This window comes from Thermobia domestica, chromosome 14 (genome assembly GCF_964235325.1).
Source record: "Thermobia domestica chromosome 14, izTheDome1.hap1.1, whole genome shotgun sequence".
NCBI lineage: Eukaryota > Metazoa > Arthropoda > Insecta > Zygentoma > Lepismatidae > Thermobia > Thermobia domestica.
Genome location: NC_137467.1, coordinates 125,962,656 through 125,984,172, shown reverse-complemented (window position 1 = coordinate 125,984,172; position 21,517 = coordinate 125,962,656). Strand labels below are relative to the sequence as shown.

Below are 21,517 nucleotides of genomic sequence, written 5' to 3'. Positions count from 1 at the left end.
TTTTATGTTATAAGTTAGATAAAGAAGGTCATGTCGGCTTATACCTGGCACGGATACTTGCCCTACATTTGTTACTTTACAAGTATCAGAGACTATTATGTGGTCAATTAACGATTCGTTCGTCTCAGTTCTATGAGTAGGCTGTAACGTACAAAAAGAAAGATTTAAAGAATTAATATAGCTTTTATATCGCAGCACCTCGGATTTAGACGTCAAAAGATCATAGTTCATGTCTCCCATAATTATGATGTTACTGTACTGGGGGATAACTTGGGAGATGACTTCTTCAAAATTTTCAAAGTTTGTATTAGGTGGGCGATAAACGGAGATCAATAGAATATGTTTATTTTGTATATTCAGATCGAGCATGAGGTATTCTGCAGAAGCGGAATATAAACTGGGGGATTGATCTAGTATTTTCACTTTAACGTCTTCTCTAACATATACCAAGACGCCCCCGGAACCCTTCCCTATTCTGTCGCATCTTATAGCATTGTAGTTGGGTATGTTTATTAATGAGTCGGGTAAGGTAGGTTTCAGCCAAGATTCAGAAACCAGCAAAGCATGCACAGAGAGAGGGCTAAGAATGGCTGTAATTTCATCGTGGTGCTTTATGGCACTTTGTGCATTTACGTGCAGAAGCTGAAGATCATATGATTGCTTTGCCATCTCATTTTTGAGGATTTCGCTGGTTGACTGGAGACCGGGGGTGAGGGGAGAAGGGCAGGAGAGGGAGGGAAGAGTGCGGTCATTGACACCAAGGTCGATGCCGCACAACTCCCCAAAGAAGGAAGACCCCTGGCTCAGTGTTGCAAATCTATCTACTTTGTTACTCTGCATTATGTAATTAACGACGACAGTAATGTACTCTGTTTATGAGTTTTTCTGTTTACTAATGAGGTCTTTGAATAAGCAGGGCATTTTCTACCGCGTATGAGAATTGAACCTGATCTTATATGATGAAAGTTAGTGACACTGAATGCATTGCATTTCACATAGCTTAATTGGAAAATAGCAGAAAAAATAATGTAAAAGAAAATAATTGTACTAACCCTGCTTTTGCTTTTGTAACTGTGAGGAGACGCTGAGGACCATTGCATTGTTACAGACACAAACACCAACGTACACTGGAAGAACACTAACAACACTATAATATGTAGGGGAGAAGTAAGAAAAAACACTTAACACTAAACACATGAATAAATATTAATTCAACTTTGCAGTATTTTCGAAATATATCCTTCATATTGACACACACACACACACACCATGTGCTAAAATGTGCTTCATTTTGGAAGTAAAGAAAGCAACTCACGCTCGTTTGTCACAGATTTTTTTTTCACGGCCGATGAGGATCACAATTTTTCCGTCGTTTGTCCACACGACGTACTCCAAATGCATCCTTGGCGCGTCGTAGAAGGTCCAGACGTTTTGAGGTAAGGGATTCGGTAAGGAGAAGTCCACTGCCTTTCAATAGTTTTTTTACCTTCCAAACTTGATCCCGAGATCGATAAGACACAAATTTTACAATGATGGGACGGGATCCCTTACGCACAACTTCTGCAGCACTTCGACTACGACCAAAGGAACCCAGCCTGTGGCAACGATCGATTTGGTCAACGGTGAGATTTACACCAAGCTTTTTGTTGAAAGTCTCAAGAGCAAGTGCCGTGGGATCTTCATTTGGTGTTTCAGTTACTCCGTGGAGGACCAGACACGACCTCCTGCTATATTGCTCCAGTTGATCGATGCACTCGCCTTGGTCCTTTATTTCCACTTTCAAGTCGGACACTTCTTTCCTGATTAATTTTAAGTCCTCAGAGAGCTGTAGTAACTCTTTTTGAATAGGTAGCAATAATTAAAAATCGTATTACAAATTGGAAATTATTTATCGGTTGTCGCTGGAAGATGAGGGAATAGAGGGGGGTCGTGAAATGAAATTATGTTATGAAGACTTGATGTGGCTAATCCAAAGTATGAACGAGATAATGTAGTTTTGATGACAATGCTATTGGATAAATGTCTGTTTATTAATTAATGTATTTATTTATTTATTTATGTCTGTTTATTAATTAAATTACATAAATTTCACAAGTAGCTAACTGGAGACTTAATCATGAACCAACAAATCTTCACCACAAAGTTAGTTCACTCCTTGTAAAAGAATGCTTTAGTTTTACTGGGAACGAAGAAATCTAAACTCCATCTTTCACTGAGGTTCTCATGGACCACCTTCCAAGAAATGCTATTTCCGTTAGAGATTATCTGTAGTTCAGTTGAATCGTTAAGACAAATAACTAAAGTACCAATAATAATAATAATAATAATAATAATAATAATAATAATAATAATAATAATAATAATAATAATAATAATAATAATAAATTACATTGTTCTAGTCAGTTTTAAAGAGCCACCTCTAATATTCCCAATATAGCTATTTACATGACGAGGCGATACACCACTTGAATCCATCTATCAATGAAGATGTCTGTACGAATCATACGGACAGTGGTTCCGTTCGCATAGAAGAAGAAGTGTGATGAAAAAGTAAGAGCTATTTTCGAGAAAAGTAAAAGATGGAACAAATAAGACATTGGTTTAAAAGTGCTTGCGAAACAATGGGTCTCCAACTGATATTTTTGTTCCACTGAAAGTCCTCACGAGATGGAATTCGGACCAAACAACGCTGGAAATTGCCCTTAAATTCAAAAAGACACTAAACTGTTTATGCAATACTTACAAAGCTCTTAAACAATTTAGGAGTGGCCAATTTTAGAAAAGAATCAGTAATATCTCAAACACGTTCAAGATAATTGCTGAAGAACTAGGATGGCATAAATATATAAAACTATCGTTTGTTGTTTAAAATATACAGGCAATACAATACGTTGCCAAAATACAGTGTTTCAAACTGTAACATGTCCTATTGGGAACAGAAAACACAGGTCAACACAAAGAGAATGACATACAATCTCCTCTGTTCTTAACCTTAATTTGTATCTGCTGTATTCTGAAAGATTTTAGGAGTAATTATTATTCAATCTTTTAATTCTAGATACTCTACCGGAGAACAAGATGTTCACTTAACAACAAAGACGATTGCCACAAGCAACCTGACTTCCAATTTGGAACTGAATGCAACCATTTATTCTTTCAATACTGGAAAGAATTTACCAACAATTTTAAGAATTTGAAGAAATATTGCCCCATTGATGTGGTAAGAGTTCTTTTTTGGTACTTAGCTGTTTTTGTGAATTTAAGTTTCAATTTAAAACATTTCCTTTAATTTTAAATTTGCTTCAACAAAATAAAACAATTGAAATGTATTTCATTTTCCTTTTGAGCTCGGATAAACTAAATATAAAGGACTGAAATATCGTGAGTACAAAGTACAAATAACAAATGAGGGGCTGAAAAGAACAATGATGTAAGTGGCATTGTTATACTTTTGAGATATAAGCAGTTATATACTTTGAGACCCCTTCAGAATTCAGGAGAGTCAAGTACACTAGGACGTCGATAATCCGATCGTCAAAAATCCGAATGCTGTCCCTAGAACCTTTTTACATTTTGTCTTAGCACTAGCGATAAACAAACAATAGGGTACTCAGTCGGTGTTGTGTGAAGTCAGTGTTTTTATAAAAGCTCATTCATATGTAATTGTTTCTCATAGATATTTTTATTTTTGTTTCCCCTTAGGCTTATACAAGTTAAGTTTTAAGTGTGGGTTACAAGAACAGTGTAATTTAGTGTACGAGCAGGTTCGTCAGAAATGTTAAATGTAAGTAGTCTTACGTACAGTATTATAATTATTAAATGTACTGTATAAGCACTGAATCGATAAAAGAGCATACCGTATGCAAAATAGCATTTTCATGATCATTTCCGAAAATTCGAACAATTTGAAAATCCGAACTACCTGTGGTCCCGATTAGTTCGGATTTTCGACTTCCCACTGTATTATGTTTAAACAAATACAATATTGAATAGCTTCAGTGGTTTCCTATTATATTCTAAAAACAAAGTGTGTTTACTTGCGTAGTGTTCAAACATTTGTAATGTAATTGTTTTCCATATCACTTACACCACTGCTCCGCAAACACTTCCGCTCATTGTTAATCAATAAACACGAGTATTTACGTTTCCATGATTATTTCTTGAATTTTAATGGTACAGTAATAAATTGTTTTACTATCTAGCAGCTGAAAAAGCGGAACCTGATGAAAAAGAACAATTGCCAAGGACTTGTCAGAAACAAAATTTTCTTTGCAAAAGTACAAAGCAAAGAAAGCTCTGGCCTGCTTAAAGCTTTCATTCGTTTTCTGATGTTTCACTTGCTGATATCGCGGAATCTGGGTTTTCAACGGTATTGTGTTTCAAATGCTTGTAAAAATCATGGTGGACTGAAGGAATATACGACAAGAGAGATATGATGTCTTGAAAATTTTCCACATTAATAGAAACACTGGTGTTTCGAAGCTGCGTCAGTTTCTTGGGTGGATTTGCCATCTGCGAATGTTCCGCTTCCAGTTCACTGCGTGAAAGCCCACACTCTCATTCATTGAATACTTTAACGAAAAGGTGTATGGAGTGTGGTTCTCAAATTTCATCCACCGAATATTCAGTCGCTCTACCTTAGTTGGATCTATGCCACTCTTCCGCACATATATTACGGTATTCAGGGCATCTGTTGACAGAGAATCTTCCAATGCAATCTTGACAACATCAAAGTGCTTTCGACGGGCTTTCTTCACTACATCCATCCACAATGGTCTACATTTATAATATGCGTTATTGGCTCACTATGCATCCAATATCTTATCTTCTGCATTAGGATCATACTCTGTATCATTATCAGTATCTTGCAGGCTCTCCTCAAATTTGCAGGCAGGCAGGATGTTGCAGGCAGACTAGTGTGTACAAAAGACAAGTAGAACATAATCAAGAAACGTTACATATTCGTTTCATAGGGAAAAATAGTAAATGAATTTTCCACTCTGATGTATAAATTATTAAGTGGAAATGCATAATCGTAAAAGGAAAAAATATTGGATGAGAAAGATACGTGTTTTTTTTATATTGACACATATTACTTGGAATTACTATAATGAGAAGTAGTTGGAAGTGTGCTTAAGTGTAAATGCAAATGCAGTCGGTGATACAGGTGATATATGGAGCAAAATTCACATCTAACCGCTATAAGGTAGCAGAGTATCCCGCAGGGAAATTTAAGTTTTGTATAATGAAAAATTTTGTTATGATTTGTTCCCACATGTCTTCATTTTATTTCTAGTCTACGAATCCGGAAACTTTAGATATTTCTACACTTTCCAAGGACATAGAAATGGAAAAAATTATTCCATAATTCAAATACCAACAATATTCTGGTTAGTTCTCTAGATGTAATACTAATAACTTATGATCTGAAACTAAACTTTTCCGAATATTCTAGCCCTTAACACGAAATATGTGTCTGTCAGACACGTATGATTTTTCTTTGTATTTCATTGAAAACGCTGATTCTCTCAAAGTATCGGTTTTCTCAGCACCTTTCCATTATTTAGTTGTACGTGTGATACAGTAGTTCAATGTTGGCGTTAATGTCTCAGTGAACATTTATCTATGATTTTAGAAAATCTACGATGTCTGAGACACGTACATTTCCGTTATCGTCTATGTATTTGCGTATTTATTGGACACACATTTCCTGAAGAAACAGTTTTTCTTTCAAAAGGTTTTTGTGGGTGACTTTTTTTAACCATGAAATAGAAGCTATAGACGCTCTTTAAAAATGCCATTTTTTGTGTAAGACTTTATATATTTGCAAAATGACTAGACCTAGTACTTCAGGAAAGATATATAAGAAAAAACTGTAAACACAGCACATTCTAACTTTACGGCAAAAACTGCAAAAATGGATGAAGAGGAGGACTTTATGTTATTGTCTTCAGAAGATTCTGATTTAGACCTCTAATTTTTTCCTGAAAGTGAAATATTACCTACTGACAGTGAGGACAATACTAGTTCTGATACAGTGAAAGGTGTGAGTTGAAGTACTAACAGAAGTGTAAATGAAAGGAGCCCTACTCAAGTTACGTGTGATAACGAAGGCCTTAGATACAGAGGGAAAAACAGTTTTTTTGGGGGGGGAATGTAAATGAACACCAAGAAACCAAAGGGTTCTTCAACAAAACATAGTTAGAGGGATGTCTGGTTTAACCAGCAATTTAAGAAATCTGGGAGAAAATCCTAGCTAAGTTGATATTTGGTCTACCTTATGTGATGATATAATTCAAGAGATTACAACATGAAGTTGGAACAAGGTCGAAATAAATTTGAAGTAGAACAAAAACAAAACAACAGATCTGTTGACCTATCTGAAATTAAAACCCTTATCGCTCTTCTAATGTTGTGTTCTATTTGTAAATCAGTACAAGGAGACATGTATTCACTATTTGCAAGACTCTTTGGGACGTCCTCTATTTTAGACTACCATGTCTGTCAAACGTTTTCAAACTCTCTTGGACAAATAGCACATTTGGACAGGGTAGCTATATGTGGACAAGTAGCACATTTGCAGGGTACTAATGTGTAGAATTATATTAACTTAAAATTTGTCAGTTCTTTTTTTAATTTATCTACAACGTTTATTTAGATATTGTAATATTTTCCGAATTTACATTCCAATACAACCGAATTAATGTAAGTAATTATTGTTTGTCATATTTTCCAGAAAGTACAAAATATAAAGTTTCATTATCTTTCATTAAACATTTTTTTTTTTTTTTTAAAAAAAAGACATTGCCTTATATATGTCCGTGTCCCACAGACACACATTTCCTGTAAGCGAAAAAAAATAACGTTTCCTGTTAAGGTCTAGTTGATTGTTTGACATAGATAGAAGGATCACTTAGCTATATTTCAAATTTAGAGATTAATTTGAGTAAACACATTGCTCCAACTTTTATTTATGATAAGAATATTGTTTATAAAATTATTAAATTATAATTGATATTCTAGCAACATATAGGTAGTCTACTATTTTGTACTTAAGTTAGAATGGTTCTCATGCGAACTATTTTCATCACAAACAATATTTTTAAATATATTTTTTTTAAAAAAGCATCAAACGATGTAATTGTTAGCTAGAAAATCGATACTTTAAAGACAAAGAAACGAAGCTCTTTCTTAGATTTTACACTGTTTCGTTTGATGTTAGCAATTGATGATATCTGACATGAGTATGACGTTTTATATTATCCTTCAACAAAGGTTAATCACAAAATAAAGTTAGGTATGGTTCGCAATTTAATATTTCCGTACAGTAACTAGTAGTAAACGCCAGCTAATGATACCTTTAAGTGATATTACTCATTTGCTCATCGCTTTGTCCTCGTGGCCTGATACCTTGATTAGTATTTCACTTGGTCCAATGTTATATTATTTCATCTATATGCACGGAATAATTTTGACATGAGGTGATTGAAGGCAACGTAAATAAATTTTCCATATTCTCTTTAAAGTTTGCAACACCGCTACGTATTTTACATATGTATTTCATCAACATTTTGTAGTCATTGTGTGTTGGTAATGATTTGACGTAGTACGAAAACTATTTGAAAATAGGAAAGTGCAAATCAGATTAGCTACATCGCGTTATATATGACATGAATGAAAAGGCTTTAAGGTACTTTCTAATGTAGCAAGCACCTTGAAACAAGCATACAAAGCAAACAAATGTGATTGTGAAAGTAGAAATAATTAGATGCAAAATTATACAGGTAAAGTCATAAGAAACGAATTAAAATATAAAATTAAATGAAATATTGTTAACATAAAAACACAAAGTCCGAAAAAAACAACTGCGAACGAAACAGAGAAGGTGTATAAAAGTGAGATCATAAGAAAAAGGTCATAATTCTAACTTAATGACAAACCCAATAACATTGCAAAACATATATATATCTTTTAAATGAAATTTATTGAACCCTTTGTGTTTGAGTACAGTGTAGTTTCCAAATATATACATATCTTTGAACGACCGAATAAAAAAATTTGTATTTTCTTTCGATCACATATTAAATTACAAACTTTTCGTTTTCGATGAATGGTTCTCACCTAGAGACCTTTAGGAGCATTTAAAGAGAGTTAACGAAACAAACTTTGTGAATATGACAATCAGTTTAAACGTGAATCGGACTCCGGACCCGACTCCATATAAAAAATCAAGATGGTTACATTATGCTTACGTTTAATCTTTCTTATTATACAATTTTCATTTCAGGGAGTTTACGAGGCACAAAATATGGAAGTTGAAGTAGTACGAGATCCATAGTGAATACTTGCTAGAAACCACGATAGGAGACTACGAAGTAGAGTTGAGTTATTTTATGGATGGCAATCCAATTGGTTGTCAATATGCAGAGTATACCATAGATCACGTATCAAATAAAAGAACTGGATAAATATTGTTACTGTAACCATTAATCCGTATGAGCAAATATTCTTATAATATATAAATTTATTTGGAAGAGGGTAATAGCAACATAAATAGCAGGTCTGTATAATTTAATTGTTTAAATCCATGCCTAAAAATTGTAATTGAGTGTTATTAGCAGTTTTATAAAGTGACTGATGTAATAACTATACATGAATTTCTTTAAATTGAACAATATAAGTGAAATACCATAATGGTTAAAAATGACTTTCATTTAAGTTCTATTATCCTTCTGTCAAAGATTGATCCCTTCATTGCTATTAAAATAAATATTTAACCCTTTAAAGCACCATTTTTCCGATCAGGCTGATCTTTCCTTTTTTTTTAAATTTGGAGTGATTTCGGTATAGAAAACACGGGATTTTTTAAAAAGAAATAACGCAAATAATATGGGGTCTATGGGATATTTTGTGGTGTTTGCATATAGGGTCTATGCAAAGATGGGCCTTGACATTTGCAAAGTCCACTAAAACTAGATAGAACCATTTTTTTTTTTTTTTTAGTCAACGTACTTGCACTTTTCACTGATTACATTTCTGTTTAACACAGAAAAAGTAAACAGTTCAAAGTTGTCATGTTGTCAACCTAAACGAGCAAAGAAAGCTCAAAAATTACAATATGGCATAACTCCGCGTGCAATAATTAAGACAAAGAGTCAACACTGGCTTACTATGGCATCTAGTAGGAACTTCAGAACTTCATTAGTGAAAGATCATCTTAGCTGATACTTAAAGCTCCTTTTCTATGTCCGAAATAAAAACTACATGGTGAAATTCAATTTCAAAGTAAACTTTGCATATATGCAAAGCTGTACGCTAAGGGTTAATACTTTTTTTTTATTTTGCACAAATACTTGACTTAGGATTTTGATTATATATATATATATCTTCGGAACTAGAAGTTTAGTCACTTTACTATTTCACACACTTATATAACTATAAATGGACTACGACAAAAGTAGATATCCCCCGGTTCATAAGCGTGGGAAAATTTTGGCCCTAAAACCGTTATCAGAGGCCCTAAACTGGCCTAAACCAGTATGTTGCTATGCTAGAATAAGGAAGTATACTCTTGGACGCCTACCAGATGTAAAAAACAAGATAAAACATGCCTTTTTTTGTCTCCTCATCTTATATTGTTTAGTTATTTGAACCCCCGCCATCCCTGCTCCTCCTGGAAAGCCGAATATGTCGAAGTCAAGTTTCGACAAGCCTTTAGTTGCTATGTTCATAGCCTTTTACGGCTACCACAGAAGCGCGTGGGAAAATTTTGGTTTATTTGAACCTCCGTCACCCCCTACTCCTCTTTAGTTGCTATGTTCATAGCCCCTGGAATTGGGAGGCAAGTTTCGACAAGCCTTAGTTGTTATGTTCATAGCCTTTTACGGATAGCACAGAAGTTATCATGATCGAAGCTTCCCAATTGATTGATTGATTTTTGCTTTTCATTATGTATTGAATAGCTAAATGCTCTTGGACGGATGAGAGTACTATTAGTTATCATGATCGAAGCTTCCCAATTGATTGATTGATTTTTGTCTTTTCGTTATGGATTTGAACCCCCAAACCCCGCCACTCCACTCCCTCCTGCGAAGAACGTAAGCGAACGTTGTTACTATGCTCATACTCTTGGACGGCTATCGGATCTTGATGAGAGTCCTTTCAGTTATCACGTTCGAAGCTTCCCAATTGATTGATTGATTTTCGTCTTTTCGTTATGTATTGAATAGCGAAGAGCATACTTAATGTCTTAAAATATTCAATGCTTTCTCATCGAGAATCGAACCTGTACACTAAATATGTTTTCATTTTGAAAGCTCTCTCATTGAAATTGAACGCAAGACCAGTGCTTCACGATTTAGAGTTGAATTAATTCTTGCATGAAAAAAAAAAAAAAAAAAAAAAGAATTGGTTATATTGGTTTTAGCGTAGCATATGATATGTACATTGTTCGAAGCTCTTCATTTCGAAGCACTATAATGCTTTCAAGTGTTCAATGCTCCCTTTCTCTCTCTTTCTCTCTATCATCGAGAATCGAACTCGGACCAAAGTGGTATTAAAACATAAATAACAACCATAAAAATAAATTTAAAAAATACAGCATCACACTATTATTATTATTATTATTATTATTATTTTGGGAGTGAAAGTGAAGCAGACAACTAACCTTGATTGTAGCTTCGCTAACTTATGAAATAAATATTGTACACAAAAATCTACTTTCGTAGGGAGCTGGGATCGAATTTGGTACTTCATGATTTTAAAGTTGAACTAGTCCTTGCATGAAAAAAAAGAATTTCACTTCGTTTTCACGACAGAAAGGATCGAATTAACTTCATGCCTTAAAATGTGTAATGTTTTCTCATCGAGGATCGAACCAGCAGGACACAGGAATCAAACGCAAGACCTGTACTTCACGACCATTGAGTTGAATTAATGCTTGCATGAAAAAAAAAAAAAAAAAAAAAGAATTTCACGTATATAGCACTTCGTTTCACGACAGAAAGGAACGAAATAGAAATATTTAATGCTCTTTCACTAAGAACCGAATCAGAACCCTAAATATGCTTTTATTTTGAAAGTTCTCTCACAAGTTTTCTTTGCCATTCTGTTAAAATTTCACTTAAATCGAAATACAAGGTCTTTAGCAACACGTTTCACTTATTCAAATGTTCCACATTTCAGTACAATACACATTAATTTGGCTTTCATTAAACCGAACGTGAGACCAGTACTTCACGATTTAGAGTTGAATTAATCCTCGCATGAAAAAAAAAAAAAAGAATTTCATGGAGTAATCCAACTTGAGGTGAGCACTCTATCACTGAACGTCAGTGCCTCGCATATAGATTAGATTTTATTTTTTTAAAAAAACTTTTCGTCTTATTTTTTTTTCTAGTCGTCTTGTATTGGGTAGCTAGATTCCCCCCTCAGCCCCCAGACCCATCTTGTAATGTTAAGAATAGAAGTTCCCAGATTTTCTGCGAAGAAAAAAAAGAATGCTTTCTCATCGAGAATCGAACCCGGATCCCAAACGAACGTGGTCTTTCGTAAGTGTATGGCACATGTATAAACAAGATGAAACATGATTTCCTCTTCATCATCCCTTCCTGCATCATGCATGTGTGCACAGATATTTGTATGCATAGTGTCATTAGTCTCTGTTGATCATCTGCTGAAATAACATGGCTGTGTAAATCATAAGTTACTTTATAATATTGACTTCCATAAATTTCGAACATAATTGAATATAGAAACGTAAGCAAAATTTCATTGAAGTAGACGATTAGAAAAATACGAATAGTTGAAGATTAAGAATGGAACTGCGACCAAATTCTGTATCTGAAAGGATACCATTCCAACAAATGCCAGAATTACCATATAGTGGTGCATATAAATGTTTTGCCCCTCAATATAATCAGTATTGTACAAAGGAATTACGTTTAAGAACATTCGAACACTGGCCTATTTCATCAAAACAATGCCCGGATCAATTAAGTGATGCTGGATTTTTTTACACGAAGACAAGAGACCAAACTATATGCTTCTATTGTGCTGGTGGATTAAAAGATTGGACTGATAACGATGTTCCATGGATAGAACATGCGAAATGGTTTCCTAATTGTCCATTTCTTTACCTTAAGAAAGGATATGCTTTTATTAAACAAATACAGGAAAAGTGCCCTGATATACAAGTATTACGTAGTGCTCCGAATGATGATATACATAAAAATGCCAGTAAAAGTTGCAATAAGGAACTTAATTTTCAATATGGTACAATTTGAAGTGAAACTTGAATAAAGTCCCATTACATACTTTTTCTTTGTATATAACTGTAAAAAGTACATGTACATATTCTAAAGTTATCAAAACAATATGTATTTATACAAATAATTTACGTATGTACTATTATGTATAACTTCCAGATGCATTAGCATCGTATTTGGAAAAATGGAAATATATGTTTAATATATAAAGGAATTAAGATTAATTTATTTGGACGTAACATGCACGATCTTGAATTTACTGAACTGATATCATAATCGTAAGTGTATAGGACATAATAGAAATCATGTTTTGATGATTCGTAACAAACTGATTGTTTCTCTTCCTTGTCATATTAAATGGTGCATAAGGTCTTAATTTAATGAAAGCCAAATTAATGTGTATTGTACTGAAAAGTGGAACATTTGAATAAGTGAAACGTGTTGCTAAAGACCTTGTATTTGGATTTATGTGAAATTTTAACGGAATGGGAAAGAAAACTTGTACATTTGATTCCGCTTGTTTTCAGACTATAAACAAAAAACTCATAGATTCAATTATGACTGATTTATTGGATAGTGTACAAACACAGTCAAGTTTGACGAAAAAACGAACTTTAAAGTTGATGGGTGTCAATGAAGTGGGCTTCTGTTCATAAAGAAGCAGAAAATACTTTTCATTTATACTGAACAATGTAGTACTAATTCTAGTGCAGTTAATAATAATAATAATAATAATAATAATAATAATAATAACATAGTGAAATTGAAATCTTTTATTATTTTCACATAAAAATTTGTATTTTGTGAACGATCAATACGGTAGGATTTTTAAATTAGAATACTAATGTTGTTGTTATTCCGATACTTCTCTTTTAGGAGTTAAAAAACTTTATTTAGAATGGTTGATCTGAAAAGAAACCGTACGGACGTCTTTTTTCGATCACAGCACAACGTACGTTTACGATGAAGAACGTTGTGTTTGTAGATTTTTGAATTTATCAGAAAGTCCATACGATGTGAACCGCGATCGAATTAGGGACCCCAAAATACTGGATGTAAATCCTCTATCACTGAGCCATCATACTCGTCAAAAAAAAATCACAGACACATATGTGAATGTCTGTTTTGCTAGTCTCTTTCTTTTCTCTGTTTGCTAGCACATTGAATTCCATCTTAAAATGGTTTAGTTTCAAGAGTAACAGATAAGATAACATTATCAAATGTTTTGATGATTCGTAACAAACTGACAAACTGACCTACAGCCCCTGCTAAACGAATGATAAAAGGTACAGTACATTTAATTTGAAAAAGAAAGGGGAAGGGGGCCGTTGCCATAGGAACAAACGTTTCCATAACAACGAATCCCGTCACGGCTCGTCAATCTAAAACTGATTGAGGAAAAAAAAAAGAATTTGCAACAAATGTGATGCATAGAATAAGTCGTGAGTGGGAACCCTTCACCCCTGGTGGGGATATTCATGAAGCTATCAGCTTATGTCTAATTATATTGGAATATATTACCCATTTCTTAATTTCGAACATACTAGGTTCGATCGAAACGAGAAAACTCTTTATCGGACTTCTAAAGAAAATAAAATAAAATAAATAAATACATGACCGTGTTTATTACATATAGAATTCCCAGTCACGACCCCCTTTTCAGTTTTATTAAAAATAGAAGAAGAAGATGAAGAAAGGAAAAGGAAGATAGAAGAGGAAAGAGGTAAAGTAAGAAGGTGATAAAGAGGAAACTGTTCCTGGATATTTTGAAAAATATGGTAAAGGGAAAGTGAATAATTATCGAATTGGGATCATTTCCAATAGCTATTGGGTGAATATTTGGTATTAAGGTAATCAAAGGTAGACACATGTTAACTCATACATCCCCGACCTAGATCCATTTAACCCCAACTACCGAATTATCCCAATCTAGCTCTGAGATAGATGAGAAAGTTCAATTTTACCGTTTATTCAATATTTCCAGAAGTTCTAGACTAATATCCAATATTTGAAAAATAAACGACGAAGTTGATGGCATGTTAGAATCGACCACAGAGGGAAAGAAAAAAAAAATCAGAGTATCACATATTTGTCGAAGATTTTGACTTTCACAGTTCTCCCATGATGATCATTTGTTCAGGCTACTTCGGTCCTTTTTACTTCCTTCATAGAGCCAACTTAAATTAAGTTAGTATTAACATTCAATGACTTTAATTGCTAGCTACCATTAATTATAATAAGTCACACATATATGTCAAAATAATTTGTGCACTTAATACTAAACCTACATTTCACTCACACACACATTCATACAGGACAATGTATACTTCCGGTTATATTTAGTTGAATTAAACTAACCTAACTACATTTCTATAGACATTTATTACATTTCAATAAAAGAAAACTTAGTTTGACATAACAGGAAGAATTTAATACAAGAAAAGAATGTTTCATAAGCATGCACAGAAATCCGCTACTTTCAACAAGATCAAATAACACATTTCTCTTTCTAGATATATTAAAAGTTGGATTACATGAAAAAAAAATTCGACAAAAGACGAAAGACAAAAATAAAGAAAAAAAAAATTCAAAGGTCAATATATTTAAGATTCAGTGCAATGAATACATATCATTGCGGGAAAAAGAAAGCAAAAAAAAATATAATTGGTTAATCATTCTTTAAAAAAAACACTTTAGTAGCATTTTATTGAGTCTCTGTCCCAAGAGGAGACATTTCGACAATTTTATGAGTCTTTGTTCTCACGTCGATAATAACTCCTTTTTCAACTCTCTTTACGCACTGTGATTTGTGTCCATGAGAGTATTTAATCGTTTTTGTTTTAACTATAGACAAATAGTTGCTTCATATCACATATATATTTAAATTTCTCATTTCGTCACTTGACGCACTTGATATAAAATTTCAAAGTTTATTAAGATTAAAGAAAAATTATCGAATCCAGTCACAGACATTGGGAACATATTTCCATATTCCTGTATTCACACTACTAAATTATTGACCTAATTTCAGTTCGTTGAATTTAAGATCACTAATTTTTTCCTAGTATAGATCGTGTAGTCAAAAGATTTCTAGTCACTGAATAGTTAGGTTTCCGATCGTAGAGGAAGGATTTGTTTCATGGTTTACTGATAGAAGGATTCGTTGGTGGGGCACACTGTTTCGTAGCTTACTGATTTCACTATGATCTCGCAAATTAAATTTGGATAAGGATTAGGGTTATTCTTACTTTTCTTACGACCTGCTACTTGTTTTATTTACATGCAGTATTTAACATGATATTCAACTTTAATAGTTACAAACATCAATAACAACTCAACAAAATGTAATTTATTACAATTTACGCGGTAATACTATATATCACAAATAGTTGGTTAATATCGGGTGTCAAAAATCTATGGCAACCTAAAACAACCAGGGTAAATACCGAGCCCTTCACATACATACTCGCATATATATATATATTCATATTAGTCAATATAATAAATTTCATTTTAATATCCATTGTAGTATTTCGTCGACATTTAATATCTACATAACCTTTTTATATTCGATAAGTATTCATATTTTATTGGCTCAAAATCAACAAAAACCCTGACTATCAAAATTCACTTTTTTTTCCTCATAAGGTTGCAACATTGTACTTTATATGTATAAACCCGATAATCAATAATCATTCTCAATTTACTAAAGATCCGCGTATATAAAAAAAATAGTTGGTATTATTTAATAAGTTGACATAAGAGGTGGAAATACAACAAATAGAGCAGGCACGTAACTTTTAAAACTATGTAAGTACATATATAGATGTATATACAGAAAAAAAAATCAATGTTATTCGAAACTAGTGGGCCCAAACTATTAATACATACACACTATATGACCAATCAATAGAAAGAAAAACCAGAAATCAGTCGTCAATGGGTATAATTTGTACGATCAATGAATAACAGATGTTTCTAGGAATCTGAAAGCATAGTGTACCTTCTCGTCAGTTTCTCTCGTGGTGGATTGAATATCGCGAAAATGGTCCTGAGATGTGCTGCAATACCTCCACGAATTGCATCCCTCGATGTCTCAGTTAGTACATACGATCGAAATAAGTGATATGAATATTGTATGTTTTCATGAATTTCAGAAACCGGGAGGGGGGAGGTTGAAAAATTTGAAAAAAAAATCTCGAAGTAATGAAGACAGAGAGAGAGATAGAGAAGAAGGAAGACGAAGAGTAGGGGCGCTAAAGACTTAAGTGGGAAATAACTAACGCTACAAAGATAAAAGTCGAATTTCGCTCTCAACAAAATCCATAGCCAAAATATTCTTAACATGCCAAAAGGGTGGTCTACTCAAATACGTAGACTCAAGGAGCGCCCTGCTGCCAAGGATGCAAGTTCTGTGTCCATCAGATCCCAATCCCACAAGAGTTTGGTTGTAAGATTGAAATCCGATCCCCGTATCCGGCCCAAACCAGCAGGGTCCCGAAAATCCTCCGGAAGGTTAGAGACGGCGTTAATTTAGAATTTCAAAAGAAAAAAAAAATCATCCGACCTCTTGGAAACTAGAAGATTCCAGAATAGTAATGAAATTGGAGTAATAGCTAAGATATCCCTAACGAGAATTTGCCAAAATAAATAAAAAAAATTAAATAAACTGAATTTTGGATCGGTGATTTCTATTGCCAAACTTCACCGATGGCTACCCCGCGCAGACATGCCACAGTCTGGGACGTCGTTAATTTCCCTCATCTAATTAAACTAAGAAAAGACATGAAAATACTTAAGGGGACTAGGGGTCGACGTCCGGGTATGCTAATGACATAAATATTAATTTAGTAGCAGTTGATTTAATCGGATAGTCCGAACTGAGTTATATGAACACTGCACAATAAATAAATAAGGTAAGCAACGAAAAAAAAAATCTCGGAGAGGCAATGAATGTTAAAGGTACAAATGACCGAAACCTGTACTTTTCGATGATCACAGGAAATAGCAGTTGGTTTTCTTAATTATCATTTCTGTCAACCTTTAGAAGTAATTCCCACATGATGCTACCCTATCTATTGAAAGGCTTAAGATCCGGGGCTGTTATTATGAGGTACTTAAATGCGAAGTAACACACAATTCCCAACTACAATTTACTATCCAAGTAGCAAACTCGGTTGGATGAATGTACTGGTGTAGAAGTCAAAACGCGAGAGATTTTTTTTTCGTAAACGTATTCATATTTTCACTATATAACATACACTAGGCCTATCCATTTAAATATAGGGGTCATCATCTCATTCATATTTTATATCATATTATTAATATATCATTACATTCATTCATTATCTACTAATTTTCGCGCGAAGTAATATTTTACAGACACCCTATTTCATACATTTTACACGCAGGCCATACACATATTTACATTACACAGTAATAAATATATATATAACTATCACAATCTATCACGCTCAAACTACTACACGATAACATTCATCGAACCACGTACTCTTTGTTTCGAAGCACCCAAATTGTATTTACTTCGCAGTTTAAAAAAAATAATCATACGTGTATTTACTGAAAGTTAAATTGTCAACGATGATTTTATTTCTGATTTGTTGATAAAACTAAAGCAACAATGGAATTTTTCTACAGCCACGGGAAAAGAGAATTTAATACTACATTTTGAAACAAACAGTAACAGCATATGGGCTTTACTTCTATTAAGAAAATAGGTATTCTTTATTTCAGTAGATATTTCAGTTACTACTGGACCTAGCAAGCTGAAATTTTCAGTACAGTAAGATCTCATGCTATCTTATATGAATGTATACTCATCTGAACCGAAAACCATGTCCACGGGAAGTAATTTGAGAATAAATGGCCAAAATCAAACAATCTAGATCACTAAGTTATGCGATGTCGTAATGTCAACAAACAATTGACTACCGAAAACAGACACTATGGCGCTGTGGTGGAGGCATAATTTACCGTGTACTGAAATATATACTTGTACTCATTAATCAGAAATTTAATATTTACTCCGGTTTAGTATACTTCGAGTTAGACAAATGGTACTAAATTAACGCATATTTATACACTGTCCTAACCGAAAATTCACACACTCACACAAACTACTAACTACATACACCACTGTTAGTACTATACATAAAGACAACTAACTAAACCAAACATGCACCATTTAATTACATGCATGTTGAGGAAAAATACTCCCTTGTTGGTATATACAGTCGGCTCTATTAAACTTAAAGGGGGGCAAAATGAGAAAGGTAACCCTAGGTCCAATTGACCTGACCAATTGTTTACATAATTATTGCCAAAGATTGATGCCCTGGGGGCACCTTAACGAGGTTTATTGAGGGACCCTTCCCCTGAGAGGGGAAAAGGCCCTAAAACGAACAATAACTAACCCATTCCCCCGCTAGAACTGGTTCAATTTGGAAAAGGGGATAGGAGCCCTTTTACGCTAACTTAAGCTGCCATTATGATTATTTACATTACAACTATCAAACCTACTACGTACATGCAATTACTAAATAAATAATAAAAAATCACATTTACTGTATACACGAACAACATGCACTAAACAGGTCGTAATTTCCCTAATCCCTAATTGAATTTGAAATTAAAAAAAAGTAAAGTCACTCTTTCACTCTGTCTATTCTAGATAGGCAGCAAACATGGCTTCCTAGTAAACAGAACTGGATGTTTCACTAACTTATTGTTTCTTTACGAAAAATGTAGATTTTTTCCCTGTTTTTGGGGCTCCTACACAGCCTTCAATGTTCACCTATGAAATTAAATCAGATTTTTACCTGAATTCTATTAAAATCCTAGTCCTTTTACCGCAGATATGTAGGCGAAATTATAAGCTGCGCCTCGTAAGGTGTCTTCGATTATTCTGATAACATTGCGCCGAAAAAGCCAGAGGTAGGAGAATTCCTCCAATCAGAACGAAAACTTTAGCCGCGGAAATTACAAAGCAAATAGAAATTTGGCAAATCCAGATATAACCGGATCTGAAAGTGACTATGGACTAGTGAGAGGGGGTGAGGGAAAAGATTAGGTACCTGGCCAAAATCTACATTGGTCTGAAATTAAGAAAATTTATATCCAATGACGGAACTATGTTTCGGTATGACGTCAGAATGGTAAACCTTGTAACTTTTCAACTTATATATCAGAAAATGGGATTTACACTTAATCAAAATATAAATAAAATATATTATTCAGTGGGAATATGGTTACTAATGAAACCTTTGGATTCATTATATTTAATTCGAAGTAAAGAGAGTAAATAAATTGTGTAACTAAACCGAAATTGAATTTAAAAAAAAAATTACTAGGTACAGGGTGCGTAAAAAAAATTGTCATTACTTTCAACTGTAATGGTACATTACAAATTGTATGTTAAATCATATTATGTCTTAAAATGATATATATGTGTGTGTAGTATGTGCTTGGGTGAGCCCACCTGGAACATCGATTCACTTCACCTTTAAGTAATGATGATAGAATAAAAAATTGTGGAACGAGAGAAAAAAAGAAATGAAATCTATGAGTTTTAGTCCTATAGTTATGACTACTAGACTAGTGGAGGGGGAATGTGATGATGAGAAATGATGAAGTGAAGAAAGTGGGAGGAAGCGGGAGAACTCCCAAGGAAATCCATTCATACGGTGTTTGTCCACTACAAAGTTCACTTTGTCTGGAGCAGAATTTGAACACGGTGCTTCATGCATTACAGATGAACGCTCCGGGAGAACCCAGAGGAAATCCACGTACATGGTGTTTGTTCATTATAAAGTTCATCTGGCGGGAACAGAATATTGAACCTGGGACCCGTTTGATAATATGATGCATACCTGTCTGTCTTTCTGTCTGCAAATGAAATCTTTCAACAATAAAGAGTTTTACGTCTCACAATAAAGCCAACAAGGTCTGTCTGTCTTTCTGTATGTAAATGATATCTTTGAACAATGAAATGAAATCATTGAGTTTTACGTCCCACAATAAAGTCAACAAGGTTAATGGGAAATCTTTTTAAGTTTTACCCACTGGAATGAAAGATTAAACTATATTACTCATGCAATGATTGTTTGACATCCCATAAACATTTGTCCCTATACTTGTGAAATATAAACGTAAATATATTATAACGACTCTATAGAAAAGCGTCGTCAACCTGGTTCGTCTTGTAAAATATCAGTTACGAAGCGATAATTACTTTTCTTTATGCACAAATCAACTCAGATATTCAAAGATTATTAGTCTCACCTTTATTGCTTGATATGTCTTAAATATTGGTTTTAAGACCGTAAAATACATAAATTTTACTTGACTAGGTCAACACATAACATGTACATAGCCATAACTATCCCATAATAATCTCTTACATATATTAAAAACATTCTTCTTTTCTGTTAATTTAAAATGAACATTCCACTAAGTATCTTACATATTTATGAGCACTTTTTGCCCACGGTACAGGTAAATATTATACAAACTAAAGTATTTCGTTATAGAAAATGTCGCCCGCCAAAGGGACTGAATATAAAAGTCATGAGTAGGCTTGGCTTTTATATTCAAGAACCACTGGTCTGATTAGATTAATGTTCGTACATTACATATGTTCTTTATATTTTGATCACACCTCGTATATATCTTCATTATTTTTTTTTGTTATCCCTCATATATATATATGAAATATTAGTTATTATCATTCACATAAATACATTTACAATAAATCTTTGATTTCATTAATATTTCTCTTTTATTACATTATTATTTATTCTTTATCATTAAAAAAAACATCGTCGCTTAGGAATATAATTAACGAGGGTGAAACACAAATTATCAAGATTACTAGTTTCGATCATTATTACAAACGATGATGTGACAAATAATATTTGTTCTTTTCGGGCGCATTGTATAACAAATAAGTTAGATGTTGCAATTGTAAAGTATACATAGTAGCACTAAGATGTCCAAAATACAGAAGAATTTCACTCAAGGTAGTCATTGAATAATTGATTTTATAGAATGGATCTTATTCTTAACATAATCTTTGATAATTAAACACAAATCAATCTGATATAAAATAATTTTTGCCTTTAACTAATTATAAATTGAATTATGATTCTTCACATTAATAAGAAAGAATAAAAATTAAACATAACCTACGTTTGAATAATCAAATGGAAGTAAATAAATTTATTTTACAGAAA

General features: G+C 33.4%; 2 long non-coding RNA genes across 2 annotated transcripts in view; one reads left to right on the top strand and one right to left on the bottom strand.

Annotated features, from left to right (window-relative positions):
* Window positions 1–1,819, bottom strand: part of LOC145670713 (uncharacterized) — a 36,557-nt gene extending 34,738 nt beyond the window's left edge. The window contains exon 1 of the long non-coding RNA XR_014128388.1: window positions 1,053–1,819. This is a non-coding gene — a long non-coding RNA (uncharacterized LOC145670713). The remainder of the gene's footprint in view (window positions 1–1,052) is intronic.
* LOC145670714 (uncharacterized) overlaps window positions 1–8,690 on the top strand; it is a 110,294-nt gene extending 101,604 nt beyond the window's left edge. The window contains exons 2-3 of the long non-coding RNA XR_014128389.1: window positions 3,059–3,220; window positions 8,288–8,690. This is a non-coding gene — a long non-coding RNA (uncharacterized LOC145670714). The remainder of the gene's footprint in view (window positions 1–3,058; window positions 3,221–8,287) is intronic.
* The last annotated feature ends 12,827 nt before the right edge of the window (window positions 8,691–21,517 follow it).